The sequence below is a fragment of the Gossypium raimondii genome, chromosome 5 (genome assembly GCF_025698545.1).
Source record: "Gossypium raimondii isolate GPD5lz chromosome 5, ASM2569854v1, whole genome shotgun sequence".
Lineage (NCBI taxonomy): Eukaryota > Viridiplantae > Streptophyta > Magnoliopsida > Malvales > Malvaceae > Gossypium > Gossypium raimondii.
Window position 1 is genome coordinate 46,012,577 of NC_068569.1, and position 15,493 is coordinate 46,028,069.

The 15,493-nt window shown below is 33.1% G+C and overlaps 1 non-coding gene across 1 annotated transcript; it reads left to right on the forward strand.

The window, feature by feature from the left end:
* The first annotated feature begins 14,345 nt into the window (after positions 1–14,345).
* LOC128041455 (small nucleolar RNA R71) lies at positions 14,346–14,451 on the forward strand. Its single transcript, XR_008196477.1, has one exon. It is a non-coding gene; the product is annotated as a small nucleolar RNA R71 (small nucleolar RNA).
* The last annotated feature ends 1,042 nt before the right edge of the window (positions 14,452–15,493 follow it).

Genomic DNA, 15,493 nt, shown 5'->3' on the forward strand with positions numbered 1-15,493 from the left:
AAATATAAAGGAAAATTTTTTTGTGGGGTATGCCTCACATTTATTGGAAAGTTTACAGGCACTTAACACAACAATCAACAAACAACCGAAGAGGGGTAAAAACAGGCTCAGCGTCGTGACAAGTAGGTAGGGCTCGTCAGGAGGATACGATGTAAACCCCGGGCAAATGCAACATCGATGTCGTGACGAGGAGAGCTAGCACGTCATGTATTCTCCTATTTGGCAGTTGCGTTTTAGACTTCAAGTAGGAATGCTTCTCCCAGTTGGACTTTGATTATTCTAGGGATATTTTAGTATGATTAGAACTCTAATCTAACCCTATTTAAAGGAGCCATTGTATCCCTATTTTGACACGCCAATTAGCATTAGCTTTTCTTGAGGGCGGCTATATATAGTCGCAAATGAGTTTTGGTGAGAGTTTTTATGGTAACTATTGAGAGAATTTTGTTCCCGAGTTAGGGCCTTATTTTTTGGGTTTGGGTAATGTACGTTTAATACATTTTAGTTTATTTTCTCCATATTGTACTTTTATTTGTTTACTTATTAAGTGAAAAGCTGAAACTTCTTTTGCCTATGATTTTTATCCTATTCGGAGGAGTTTTCCACGTAAAATATTTGTATGTCCGTTATTCTCTATTTTATTTGTTTGTTTATACGGGTTGACCCCCAACAATTTAAAAAAAAAAGAAAAAGAAAGAGAGGGAGAGACTTATTTTGGATTGAGCTCGAGTTCAAAGCTTCAAGCCTTGATTTAAGGATCCGAACAATAAAGACCATAGTTGAAAATTGAGCCATTTTAACTGACAGATATTCAAATCGGTGTGAAGGAAGTTTGAGAGGTTGAGGCTTAGATTTCACAATTTTGGACCATTTATTGGAAATCTAATCGAGTGGAGTGTGAAGAGGGAGAAGAGTTACCCCATAGAAAAAGCAGAAGGCCTAGTAAAAACTAAAAAATGCACAGGAGTTTAAATTGCCCCACGCTTATTTTGTAAACATAAACAAAAGTTTTTAAGAAAACATTACCAATCAATTAAAGTAATTGATAAAAATATAAAACAGCCCCGGTTTTTTTAAATATTGCAGCTAACAGGTAAATTTGTAGTAATATATAATATTTTTTTGGACTAACTCCTCCATTATTGTTTAAATTATTTGGGGCTTATGGGGCCCACTGGTTCATCACGTGGGTCCCAGGCTGACCACATGCTTCTTATATTTTCCACATTGTATTAATTATTTTCTTAATATTATTGGAGTTTTTTCATAATATATTATTAGAGATCCATTAACAGTTTATATGTTTTGAATCTTATATCAGTAAAAGGTATGTTTTATTGTGTAAATTAAATTCATTTATTATCCATATATGCAATTATTTATCATCGAGAAATAATTTCGTATCAGACAAATAATTTAACTATGATGATTAATAAATTAAAAGATAATTTTGGGTATATTTAATTAGTGAAATGGATTAAGAAATTCATTTCTTAATTAACAAAACCTAAATCTTTAATGAATTAAATATATTCATGCAAAAGCACGTAACTAGGCATCTTATGCTTGTATGTAAAGCAGGTCTATCCATATTTAGAGAGGTGGAATTCACTGCTATTAATATTTTAGTTGAATTTATTAAAATAATTATGCATGTCATTGAGTGCACATAAGATTTTAAAATAATTTGATATATCTATCATTTTGATTTAAAATAACATATATATTTATCAATATATTTAATAGTAAAATAAAAATATTTAATATTTTTAATTTAATGAAAATTCAAAAGATTTATATGAACACAATTATTAAAATATAATCTTATAAAATTATTATAAAAATCTTAGTAATGTAAATCAATCCCTTCTTATTATATATAAATATTATCTATATATAAATGTACCAAAAGATATAATATACAATGTACAAAGTTTTTGCTCCTAATTAAGTTTGTTGTGCCATGTGGCAATATATAGTTAGTTGTCGACAAAAAAGCTTTATTTCGATGTCGGAGGTTAAATAATGGCAAATTATTCTACAATATACATGATTAATATAAAAATTAACCAATAGTTTTGGAAACAGGAAGTTAGCATGGACTTAGCAAAAAAACATTAAAAGAAAATTAGAGAAAGCTAACATAAATTATTAACCCTGCATTTGGGGTTTAGGGTTTTGGAAACTATTATAAATTAATAAATAGTTGGGGATGGCATATGTGTCTAGATTTTCCATGCTGCGAACTTGAGTATCGGTGTCGCGTGGAACGGTTGGCTAAACGACTTCCAGAGGGATGCATACACGAAAGATGCCGCAGGTGTACGATTGGTGCCACATCCAATGGATGCACCATAGAGTGTCAAAGATGTGGTGATATCCAGTCGACGGAGGGCTATAACCAACGAGGGTTCCTTAAGGTCACAACTTGATGGTTTTGTGTCAGGGCATTGAGATTGTGTGGTCCGAACAGGCATAGATGATGCCTTCAAGCGACCAAGACAAGCAGTGGGTGATACTATACATTGTTTCACATTGAATAGGTCATAACTTGGGTCCTTGAAGGCTCAAGATGGACTTGAGAGAAAAATGTCAACTTGGTGCAGAAGAAAATTAAAGAGTGGCTCCATGTCGATGAGGGCATCGACATTGTGAGTGGAAGAGAGTGTCACCTTCCAGCATTGTGGCTAAAATGCTACCATGATATCTCACTTGGTGGACCGAACGAGGTCGAAGCCTTGGGATGAGAGATCTTCAATAGTGGAATTGGAAAAATTGGTCCAGAAAACAATGTTTTAAGGCAAAACGGAAGTTTAAATTTTTTTTAAATTAAGCTTGTGATATTTATAGTAATAAACCACTAATTGAATTAGTATTTGTGTTGTTTGTGAGGCGGTCGAAGCCATTTCTTCTATTGAATGACATTCTCCTCTTTCCTCAAACCTTGAATTGCTTTGAGTATGAGTTCAAGCAAAACAAATCAAGTGCACAAAATGAAAACTTTTTCTTAACTTTCAATGGGAAAGTTGATTCTCACTATAGAACTGAAAACAATGAGCTTTTCGTGAAAAATATAAATTATTCTAAAAATAAATTGTCACTATTTTTTGACAAAATAATGGTGCTCAATAACTTGTGTAAACTTATGTAATTAGGTCTTACTTATAGTTCTTATTTATATAGAGTCAGTACAAGAGTTCTACTTGAACAATGATAAATTAAATAATAATATTTTAATAGAAAATACATTATTTTAATACATGTATAATACAAGGGGGTGACGGCTTACCCTTACTAGGACTAGGGTTTGTCGCCCTCTTCACATGGGATTGGGTTTTCATGCCTGTCTCGTGTATTGGGTATAATTATATGTGTTATTCAGACTTTTATCCAACTCTTATAATTTATCAAACCTAATAGCTATTTTTCTAAATTCCCAAATATTAATTAATTAATTAATTAATTTTCTCAATTAAATTATTTTCTTAACCCAATTCTAGTTTCGTTAAAGTCATGTCAATTTTACCGTTCGAATCTAAGAGGAAATATATATAATTGTCTTGTTCAATAAATCTACGATGACTAATTAATTTAATTTTCACTTCAAAATTTAATTATTTAATTATAATTAAAAATAATAATTGAAGAAATTAAATTAGTTTTCAAATCATCTTTTGTACTTAGTGAGAAAATATATTCACTAGGGATAGTGATACATGCAATCCATTTATCTTAATTGTCATTTTCATTCATTCCATAGTTATCGGTTCTACATGCAACTCATTTCGGATTATCTCGAGATAGTGGAGGGACTGATTGGACATATATAATTAGGGCTCAAATAATTTGTAATTAAGTTTCAACTTTTCGCCTATTTATTACAATATTATCTAATCACAGAATCATTACACTATAGTACCATAATTGAACTCTCCCTTATTGTATGTCATTACGAAAGCTACTCATTAAGTGCTCATCCAGTGACCTTGTCATAAGTGTGGTACCCTCATAAGATATCCTTAATCTGTTTTAGATAGAATATGTTGTCCCAATATAATCATATTTTATCTCATGGTATACATTATATCTTCTTATATGAAAAAGTCAATTACTAACACATAGTAATTAAATCATTTATCTTTTGACAAACAACTCGTGGCCACGTTCCTTTTTTTTATCAATCATGTGATGCCAATGATAGGATACCAGATACCTTTAGAGGGCCATGATTCCATTGTAGTGGAATAATACTACATAATGTAAAATTCGTATACCCAATGTACCAGCTTTTGATTCCTTATCTATTTGAATTTAGGCTTTTAATACATCAAAGTATATGAGTCATGCCTACATACTCCATCATCCACTCAAGATTAAGGTATGTCACACGAACGTCACAAGTGAATAAATCTATAAACTAATTTAGGATAAATTCAACTTGCATCTTGTCCAATTTATTGATTGTTCAAACAATCACATCTAAATATGTATTTTCTATGAGTCATCCGCTCCAATACCCAAGAGAAGGTATCTTCCCAATTGGACTTGATAGATGTCATAATAGTCTTTCAATCGATTTGCTAAAATTCAATTAGATTATGAACAATTTAGATTATCTACTGATATAAATTGTCTTCTTGCATTATGATTCGTCCATATAATGCAACTTAATATTAGTTAAACATAATATAATCATTGAGTCAATATTTACTTACATTTTGCTTTGCATGCAAAAACTACTAAGGAAAAATACAAATGATATTAACTTACGATGAAATTTTATTTAAATCAATATATTCAAAAGATTATAAATATAAAATAATAAATGCACTACATTTGGTGTTTGATCCGGTACTCTAAGTGTAGTATTTTCGTCTATGTACACTTATAATTTTTTGAACAGATTAGTTAATAAAACAAATTCATTGATTACATTAATTACTTTTTATAATTGTCTTCATATGGTTTTTACACGCAAAGCAAAATGGAAGCAAATGTTACTCATTGCTTGTCTAATGTTTAAACTAATACTAAGTAGTATTACGTGGTGGGATCATAATATAGAAAGATAACTTATGTTAGTAGACGAACCTAAACATGTCCTTAGTGTAATAAAAAATGAGCAAACTAATTGAAAGACTAATATGCCGTCTATCAAGTCCAATTGGGGAGATGTTTTGTCTTGGAAATCAGAACGAATGATTCCTAGAAGATAGAGACATATATGTGACTGACCGGACTGACAGCACGCCAGACTGGGCCCAAGATCAATAGATCCTGAATCTGTTTATGGATTTATTCACTTGTGACGTTCATAGTGTGGCATACCTAAATCCTGAGTGGATGACGGACTATGTATGCGTGACTCGTACACTTTGATGTAAGTAAAAGCCTGAGTTCGAATAGATAAGGAACCAAAATTTGGTGCGTTGGGTGTACAACTTCTACAGTATGTAGTGTCATTCAGAACAGAGGAATTCATAGTTCGAGACATGGGTAAATGGTATCCTGTCATTGGCATTACATGATTGAAGAAAAGTAAACGTTGCCATTGGTCGTTCGTCTTTGTGATGAATGACTTGATTACTATTTGATAGTAATTAACTTTTCATGAAGAAAGATGTAATGGTTACCATGAGATAAAATAAGATCATATTGGAAGAACGAATATTATTCCAAAGAGATAAACGATATCTATGAGGGTAACATATTTATGACAAGGTCATTGAACAAGCACTAATCGAATTGCTTTTGTAATCGTGTGTCGTTGGTAAGAACTCAATCACGATACTATAGTGGAATGGCTTTGTGCCTAAATGAGTTTATAACTAATATATGAAAAGCTGGAACTTAATTATAAATCATTGGAACTTTACTTGCGTATTTCAATCGGCCCCTCTGCTAGCTTGTTGAAACCATAAATGAATTACATGTTGAATCAATTGAACATGAAAATGAAATAGGAAAATTTGGAAATGATTAAGGTTTTCTCCAAAATGAAAATGAAAATGAAAATGAAAATGAAAATGAAAGATGAAAAATAAAAATGACATGAAAAATGAATATACGCTTTTTGAATTAAATGAAGCTCGAAAATGGAAATAAATCATTTGGTCATAGTGAACCGTTGAATGTGGAAACATTAAATATATTTTATCATAGATTCTTTTACGATAAAGTCATCATGATTTTAACGAAATTAGAATTGGGTTGAGAAAATTATTTTATTGGAAATATGAAAGTTTATTTTTGGGAAATAGAAAAAAAATATTGAGTTCGATCAAATTATAAAGTATTAGGTTAAAAGCCCGTAAAGTACTTGTAAGTGGACTTGATATGGAAGATGCTCCAAAGCCCCTTATGTAATAAAGGGGGATGACAAACCCTAGTATTATTAACTAGGGTTGTCGCCTCCTACATCCTAGTTGAACTAGAATTTTGTTTTTCTATTTGAAATAAACTTCTACAATTCAACAAGGGTTCTACCTTCTCTCTCTATAAATAAATGACACCGGTAGGGCTATTAACACAAATTTTAGATGTTTTTATTCTACCCGGAGCTATAGAGACCTTTATTCTCTAAAAATTAAATATATTTTTTGGAATAACGATTCTATCGGTTTCTATTTCATAAGAGAATTTTTGTTTTCACCCCAAATAAAAGAAAACTATTTATAGTTATGTGTTTGATTTGAATTATTCGAGCCCACACGTGAAGTAATTCGTGGTACAAGAATAGTGGATAAGGTCATTTGGTTAAAAGTCGAGAGTGACAAGGATTCGTCTATACAAGAACACAAGTATGAATTCAGTCTAAGGTTTATTACTATAAATATTGCAAACCAGGTCGGTTTGCAATATTTTTATTTTCCGCTATGCAAGAAAACCATTTTCGAATCAGATTTTTTTCAACATTTGGTATCAGAGCTAAATTGTGCTATGTTTATAGTTTAAATTGAGATTGAAATTCACTTATTCTTCATGTATAATTATATTTGATAAGATGTAACGTCCTCATATTGTTTACATGTTTAGGGGAATGTATGCGAATGAATGTATGTAATTTATTATTATCTCAGACATGTATATTTTAGGTTGTGGACTATCATAACAACACAAAGTTATTTATTTATTTGTTTAGAATAAAACATGTGAGTCGAAAATGGACAGAGGAATTTTGTAACCTAATTTTTCTTGGTGAAACAAGACCAATCGAGACGTATCCAAACTGATCGAGATGATGCACACCCAACCCAGCCAATCGGATTGTGGCCAGTGGTGGTCCAATGGTGGTGGCCGGCGATGGTCTGGCAGTTGTGGTCCCCGACGATGGGTTGACGGTGGTTTAGTGGTGGCAAGCGGTGATGGGGACATAGAAATGGTGGTGGAAATATAAAGACGACAGGAACGTGAATCGGTACTGCAACAGAAGTCTATGGTGGAAAAATTGAAGACCCAAAATATGCTTTAGGATGAATTTTGTAATCTTTTCTAGGATGGAATTTGGAAACTTTGGCTGGTCAGAGTCATTTAATTTTATGCTTTTAATTTTATGAGATAAGCATGATGATAATTATAGGACTGTAAATATATGTTCATGCATATATGAGATAAGCATGCCATATAGATTAGGGGAGAATGCCACATGTGCTTGTCATGCATATATTTACCATTCATGATTAAAACTGGACATTAAAAACCTTGCATGTTTTTTAAAATATCAAGTGTGAGAAGGTCATTAAATAAGATGTACGGCCTCCATCATTGGTCTTTTGTGATGGAACGGATTCGAATGTAGTTCACTGAATCATACAAATTTGCATTTAATTGCAAATATTTTAATTATAAATTTCGTTAAGAATTACATAAGTATGAATAATATGAGATTTTTATTTGGTATACATAGTAAATTTATTTACAAAAATGATTGAATAGATGCCCTGGTCTATTACAATTATTCCGTGTAAAAGACTCCTATAAAACAACTCAGACTTAAACAAGCCAATAGACTTGCTCTGTATGCATAATAGCCCGATACGCTACTCATTTGGCATAGCCCTGGCGTAGTCCCTCTTAGAACAGATCCAAATTAACATACTTGTAACATAAAGCATAGAGGTAAGTTCATGAGAACTTAGTCAGATAAACATCCATTTACCTGAATCATTTTTGTATTTCACATCCAGCAATTCAATTAGCCATTATTGTTCTTTGTTCTTCATCTTGTCTCTAGTGAGTACCTTCCTAGAGTGTCATTCTTCGTACCCTAGATGTCACCCCTAACTTCTAAAATCATGTCATATTTTTCATATCTTAATACATTACTCGCATTCTTCACTCTACATTATCGTGATTCCTTAACCATACCCATTCCAGAGGCCCATATGGACAAATATTGTTTTTCTTACATTCATAATCTAAGCCATCGCTTGTTTGAAATCCATGAAAGATTTCATGCATAGGTAGAAGATACATTCTTTAATTATACGATTTGATTCTTTCTAGAGAATACTCTTATTCTTCTAATAATAATTACAGACATATTACCTTCTTCTACTTACCTCTTCAAATCTAATTAACCTATACTTCGAATTTGCCACGTATTTTGGCACATTCTAATTTTGTTGTTCATTTCTTAAGACCATGCAGGGTCTGCCCCAACAACTCATATGGAGTTTTCCACAAAGGAAACACATTAAATTATCTTATTGGAAGTGTACATGATAAGCCACACGAGCTTTTCCTTTAGGGTTCGTTATACCTATCGTTCCTTCAAAGTTCACCATACATATTATCCTTTGGTGTTCTTCGGGAACACCATTTCTTTCTTTCAGAGTCCGCCATAGAGGTGTTTCCCTTAAATGGTTGCCACAGTGGCCATTCTTTTGTGTACGCCACAAAGGCATTCTTTTCTTCATTTTCCACAAGGGCTTTCCTTTCCTTAGATCGCCACAAAGTCTTCCACCTCATAGATTGCCACAAAAACTTTATTTTTTTGGCGTGTTCACGATAATGATTCGCCATAACTCACGTTTCATGAGGTTTTCCCTTCATCATCCTAGATCACACAAAAAACCCCATTAGGTAGTAGCCTTCATTTAGTTCATTACATACGATGCCATAACCCACCAGCAATGGTCTTACACGATATGGTCTTTCCATATGATGCGATAGCCTAATTATGGTCTTACACGATATGGTGTCATGGCCATTGGCTTTCATTTTAGAGATCGTGATTAAAGTTTTGATGGACCCCTTTCAGACTCCACCGCGGTGAACAGACATAGACTCACATAACAGACCTTTCATGCATTTGCCCCAAACATAACTTACATCTCAGACATTCTCTTCCAGTCATACTTTTGACTCTAGGTTTCCCATTATATACTCTATACTTGTTAGGTTCATACCAACTATACATGCAAGTATTTTCTAACATTCATATATCAACATATTCATCATATCGTCGCTTTTAGTTTCAGCTCATAGTTTAGATGATCTTTCACAGAAGTATCTAGAATAAAAAAACATACAACATATAGGAGTTAGCTTAGGGACTTACCTGACACCCACGAATAGCAACTAAATCTCTAGATCCCAAACATCCATCAAGAAAACCTAGCAAGGGCTACTTATAAAACATAGGGATACTGTTCAAACTCATTCATATAACTTTTATTTTCATTTGTAACCCAGATAACCACCATGCAACACCTTATTCCCCCATCTTACTATTTACACACATAAAACAAACTTACTCTTTCAGAAGTCAACATGCAAGTCCATAATACTTCCCCAAGATATGGAACAACCTCTTACATGAATTTCGATCTTTACTTCTAGCTAAGCAAGAAAAAGATCCTCGATCAGCTTCAAATCAAGCTAGCCATGATGTTTCAAATAGAAGAAAAAAGATAACTCCTATTTTTTTTATAAAGTTCACATCAATAAATATATATAGAACCCATATTCTCATAGTGGAACTTGACACGTGTAACCAACTTTCGAAACTGCCCTATTAATGGTTTACAACTTTACAGAAATGTATACAAGGATCCAAAATATTTTTGTATCCTTTAATTATCCCTTCGTTCAATCCTAATCATATTGTTAAAACATGACTTGCATAGTAACTAGACCAACTTGACATACCTTACTTTTGGCGATACCCTCATTACTCACGAATCCTTGATACACCTACCAATCCCTTCCTCTATACATATCCACACATTTTGAGAACAATCCTTACCTTATACTCTATCATTAACTATGTGTTCGAGCTATCTACTAAAAGCATCAATTGGGCAAATAGAATCCTGCTACACAAATTATTCTCGTTTACTTGCCAACTCGAGACCTGCCAAAACTGGGTGCTACAACCCCACAGTAGGATTGTCATGTGGATCTCATTGAGGAGATTTTTTGAAAGTAAATAGAACTTTCTTGTAATCGTATAATAGTTAGACTGTCCTTCGTGGTAAGTATTATCAAATGATATTTCAAGAAGTTCTATCTTCAAAGAGGATAACTAGTCACAGTATGCTACTTGGTGAGATTGTCCAACGATGACTCATTTGTGGTGCTTGATGTTATAGGTGTTGAGTTGATGGTTATACACTCAAGATATTCTAGTTAAGTAACTCTCCACGGAGCTCTACAATGTCATGACACCGACTTGACGTGGAGAATTAATGAGTTGACAGCGTTTTGGTCTACACAACAAACTTTAACGTTAAAACATTAGTCGAATTAGGTCAATGGACGACGACCAACCCTAAATCTATAAACAGGCTTCTTTGAACATTTCATAAGCATATTTTATCTTTTATCTTTTATTTTAGTTTAGGTTACAAATTTCATTTAGTTTTCAGTTTCTTTAGTTTATTTTGTACTTAGGTTATTTCTATTTGTAATATAGTTTTAGTTTGTTCTTGTTTTTTGGAGAATCTGATCTGTTGATTCATCAATTCATGTGGATTTCTGCACTTTCAATAATTAATACAAAGGATTCTTCTTAAACTTTATTCTTGATTCATGATTCATTATTATCTTTTCAATAAATTTTATATTATTTATGGGATCCATGATGAACTAATCCCCTTATGGGAGATTAGCGAGTGGACGTGAGAGTAATTAACTTCTATGTAGGGTTTCTTAATGGATTAGCTAATTGGGATAGGAAGATCTCAAAACCCTGGGCCTGACAACTCTAGGAAGTTATGTAGGTGGAAATGAACCCAAAATTGGTATTGTATATCCGTGAACACCTTACCCTAATCCAATTTGGACTGTGACATTGAGAGATAAGTACTTCTTACTAACTTGTTAGTTTAGAGGAAGATCGAGATATCCTTTCAGGTTGACGAGTAGTTGATTGGGTAGAACTTGAAACAGAAATTAGTTACGACCACCGAAGCGAATTGGTCTTCTATTCTTAGAATTGATTAAGTCAGCAAATTAGTTTTCTTTTTTCTTTTAATGCAATTTATTTATTTTTATATAATACAATTTTTATTCAATTTATGTTTTATCGTAATATAATTTAATTAAAATACTAATTAGAACTATTAATGTCAAAGTTAGAATTAATTTAATATTCATCTCCCTTGGGTACGATCCTCAAAGTACTTCCATACTTCGTTGTATAAATTATATTACAACATGACCCATATACTTGAGGTTAGTACGTCTAGAAGTACTTCCATACTTCCACCTAATGATAATATTTGGTTGCAAGAATTACACTCTAGACGTTAGTACGTCTAGAAGTGGCCAAAGACCACCAAGAATGGGATATCTGTTGTTGTGAAACAAAGGCAGGATAAGATTGGGCCTTCTTTATGAGTCCGCTGTTATGTTTGAAAAGCGTAAATCCGCTTATATAGGTTTGAATAAGAGCCTATGAGGATTGTAATATGAATCAAAATTCATTAGGTGACCACCTCCGAACGTAACAATGTCCAGAGTAGAAATCCTGCACAAAAGATGAGAAAAGCGGTATCCACAAGTATATGGGTTAGGTTGTAATATAGTTACAACGGAATAGGTAAGTACTCTGAGGATTGTACACAAGGGAGGCGAGCACTAGATTAATTCTAATTTAAACAGAATAGATCTAATTAATACTTTAATTAAATTATATATGAAGAATTTAAAGATTAGAAATCTAAAACCTAAGAAAAGGGAAAACTAAAGACTCAATCTAAGGCGAGCACTTGATCCCTGTCATTTTGCCATTGTCGTAACATTGGGGTTCGATGTCACATCACACACTGGACTTTTGGATTTCTGGGTATACTGGCTCTAGTGTCACAATACACAAAGGCTATGTCGCGAGATCGAAATGATTTTCTCTATTTCGTCAATTCTACCCTTGATGTTGTGACATGGGCTTACTGTGTTGCGACACTGGCTCTATTTTCAACCAAGATTCTAATTTATAAAGTGTTACGGTTTCTATAAAACGTAAGTTTAATAAAAATTAAAATCTAGACTAAAACGTTAGCTAAGTATACATTAATTTACAAAAAAATTAAATATTAATTTAAATAATTCAAGTTTTACTGTCGGATTCATCTGACAACATCATTAATTCACAAAAGGACGATTCTCTGGTTCTATCAGTATTAGTCCATTGCCTGTTGTGCTATTTCACCTTTGTTCACTTATCTATTTCATTAAACCTATTTTTTTGACCTGTATGGATGAAAGGAAGTATGTCCCTTAACTCAAGATTATTAGAAATAGATAATTCATTGCAATGCTCCTCTGACTTCCTCCTACCTTCCTCGATTTTTTGGTGACCACACTTAAAAGTTTCGGTCTCACGATTCATTTTCATGGTTAGGTCATTTTTTTTCTAAATCAATATTGGACCTTGATGTGGCTAGAAAAGGTCTACCTAGCAGGATTGGTATTTCTCGATCTTCCTCAAAGTCTAAAACCATAAAATCCTTCAGAATGATAAAACTGTGCACCTTGACTAACACATCTTCTAGTACTCTTTTCGGATGCACTGAGGATCTTTTGACTAACTGTAGTGTTATTTGGGTATTTTTAAGGTCCCCTAACTCGAGTTTTTTAATAAATAGATAAATGCATTAAATTGATACTAGCTCACATAGAGCTCTATTAAAATGAATGTTCCTTATCTCAATGGAAATAGTAAAACTTCTTGGGTCTTTCAATTTTTGGGGAACCTATCATGAAATAATAGCACTACAGGAAACACTTATATTAACTTGTTCACCTACCTTAATTTTCCTATGCTTAAACATAATTTCCTTTAAAAACTTGGCGCACTTAGGAACTTTCTCAATTAATTCAATCAACGGCAGGTTAACATTTAACGTTTTGAACAAGTTTAGAAAACTTACAAACTCGTCTTCATCCCACTTTTGCTTCTCTTCTAGCCTTGAAGGGAACAATATTTTTGCAATGGTTGAATCTTTAGTTGTTTCTATATCTGGTTCAACTATCGGCGTAACTACCTCCTCTGACTTCGGTTCATCTTCAGCTTTTAGAGGTTCTTATTGAAGATCATTTGTATTCTTTATATTTACCTCTTGATTTAGGTTTTCTGGGCAATTCAGTACTTTACCCGATCGGAGTGCTATTTCTTTCACGTGCTTCTTCTTTTATCTCCGAGGATTATTTTCAATATGAATAGGAATACTTGTGCCAATTTGTCTTTTTATATCACCCATCATGCTCATCAATCAGCTCATCTGATATTCAAGTTTAGTCAATGTTCTTGTTGAATTGGTGCACTCAGACTACACCTGCTTTACATCTATTCTCATTGATTGCATCTCCCCCTCAATTCTATCCAAACGTTGACCACATACAATATGGTCATTCGAGTTGGCCCTTTCTTGAGGTTTCAATAAATAAGGAGGTTGATGTTAGAATTTTTAACTTGGTTCAAGCACCACATCAGATTCGGGTGATCTTTCCATTTGGGATTGTATGTATTCGAATAGGGATTTCCACCCCTATTTTCGATGTAGTTCACATCCTCGGTAGGATTATTAATATAGTGGAAGACCAGTTTGTCTCCTCTGTAAACAGATGGTGCATTCTTTTTAGCCTCTATTCGGTTGATTTTGTTCGCTAACTGTTAATATCTATCATCTTCCAAAACAACCTTCACCGTATATGGTATTTGGCCATATGTATAACGTTCAGTTGGCTACTAACAGGAATTTATCGCCATACTTTCTATTAATTTGTACGCATCCTCTTACGTTCTGTTTAATAAGGCTCCCCTTGCTGCTCCATCTAATCCTGACCTCCAATGCACATCCAACCTACTGTAGAAAATTTGCAATCGTAACAACTCAAGCAATCCATGGTATGGGCATTTTTAAATTAGTGTCTTAAAACACTCCCATACTTTGTGAAAGATTTTCCCTTCAAACTGCTTGAACATTGAAATTTCCCTTCTTAGCTGGACCTTCTTGCTAATAGGGAAAAACCTTTGTAGGAATTTTCCTGCAAGTTCGTCCCATGTCGTGATTGATCCTAGTGCCTATGAATCTAGCCAAGAAAAAGCGTTATTGATTAATGAAAAAGGGAACAACTGAAGACAAATAGCGTCATCAAGGATCCCATTTATTTGAAGGTATTACAAATTTGGAGGAACCGTTTTAAATGTTAACACAGATCCTCTATCATTGCTCCGTGAAACTGAAAATTATTCTAGATCATAGCTAGCTTAATATCGAAATTATTGGCCGTGATAGCTGGCCTCGTTATACTCCCTTGAACCATATCCATATTTGGTAAGATATATTTTTTTAGAGTGCCTCTCGTTATGCACCATATTTATATTTACAGGTAGTTGTGGTGGTGGTGGTGGATCTTCTAGATTGTTATTGTTAACCTCATGTAACAGCAGATTCCCGTGTGGTGATAGATTCCCTTCAGCAGGCAATTGGTTCTACGTTGGCTGTTGTTGTTGTTGCTATTTTTGTTGATGATTTCATTTGATTATTCCCTTTGGATCTGTGATTGGCTCTATAGGTGTTCCCATAGTACGAGTCTTACACTAAACCCAAAAAGTTAAAATTAGTAGAAAATAAGAAAATTAAATTCGTAACTATAACCTAAAAATTTCCTAACTATTCAATTAGTATGTAAAAATTAAAACTCATTTAGTGATGTTGCCTCCCCAGCAACGGTACCAACAACTTCACTGTCTTTGGACGTACCAACTTCTAGAGTAGAAATCTTGCACAAAAGATGGGAAAAGCAATATTTGCAAGTATATAGGTCAAGTTGTAATATGGTTACAACGGAGTAGGTAAGTACTCTGAGGATCATACCCAAGGGAGGCGGGCACTAAATTAATTTTAATTTAAATATAAATAGATCTAACTAGAACTTTAATCAAATTATAATACGAAGAATTAAAAAGAAGGTTTTTGATAAACTATACTAAAAATTATAAGAAAGGAAATTAAATAAATGAAAAATAAGAAATCTAATAATC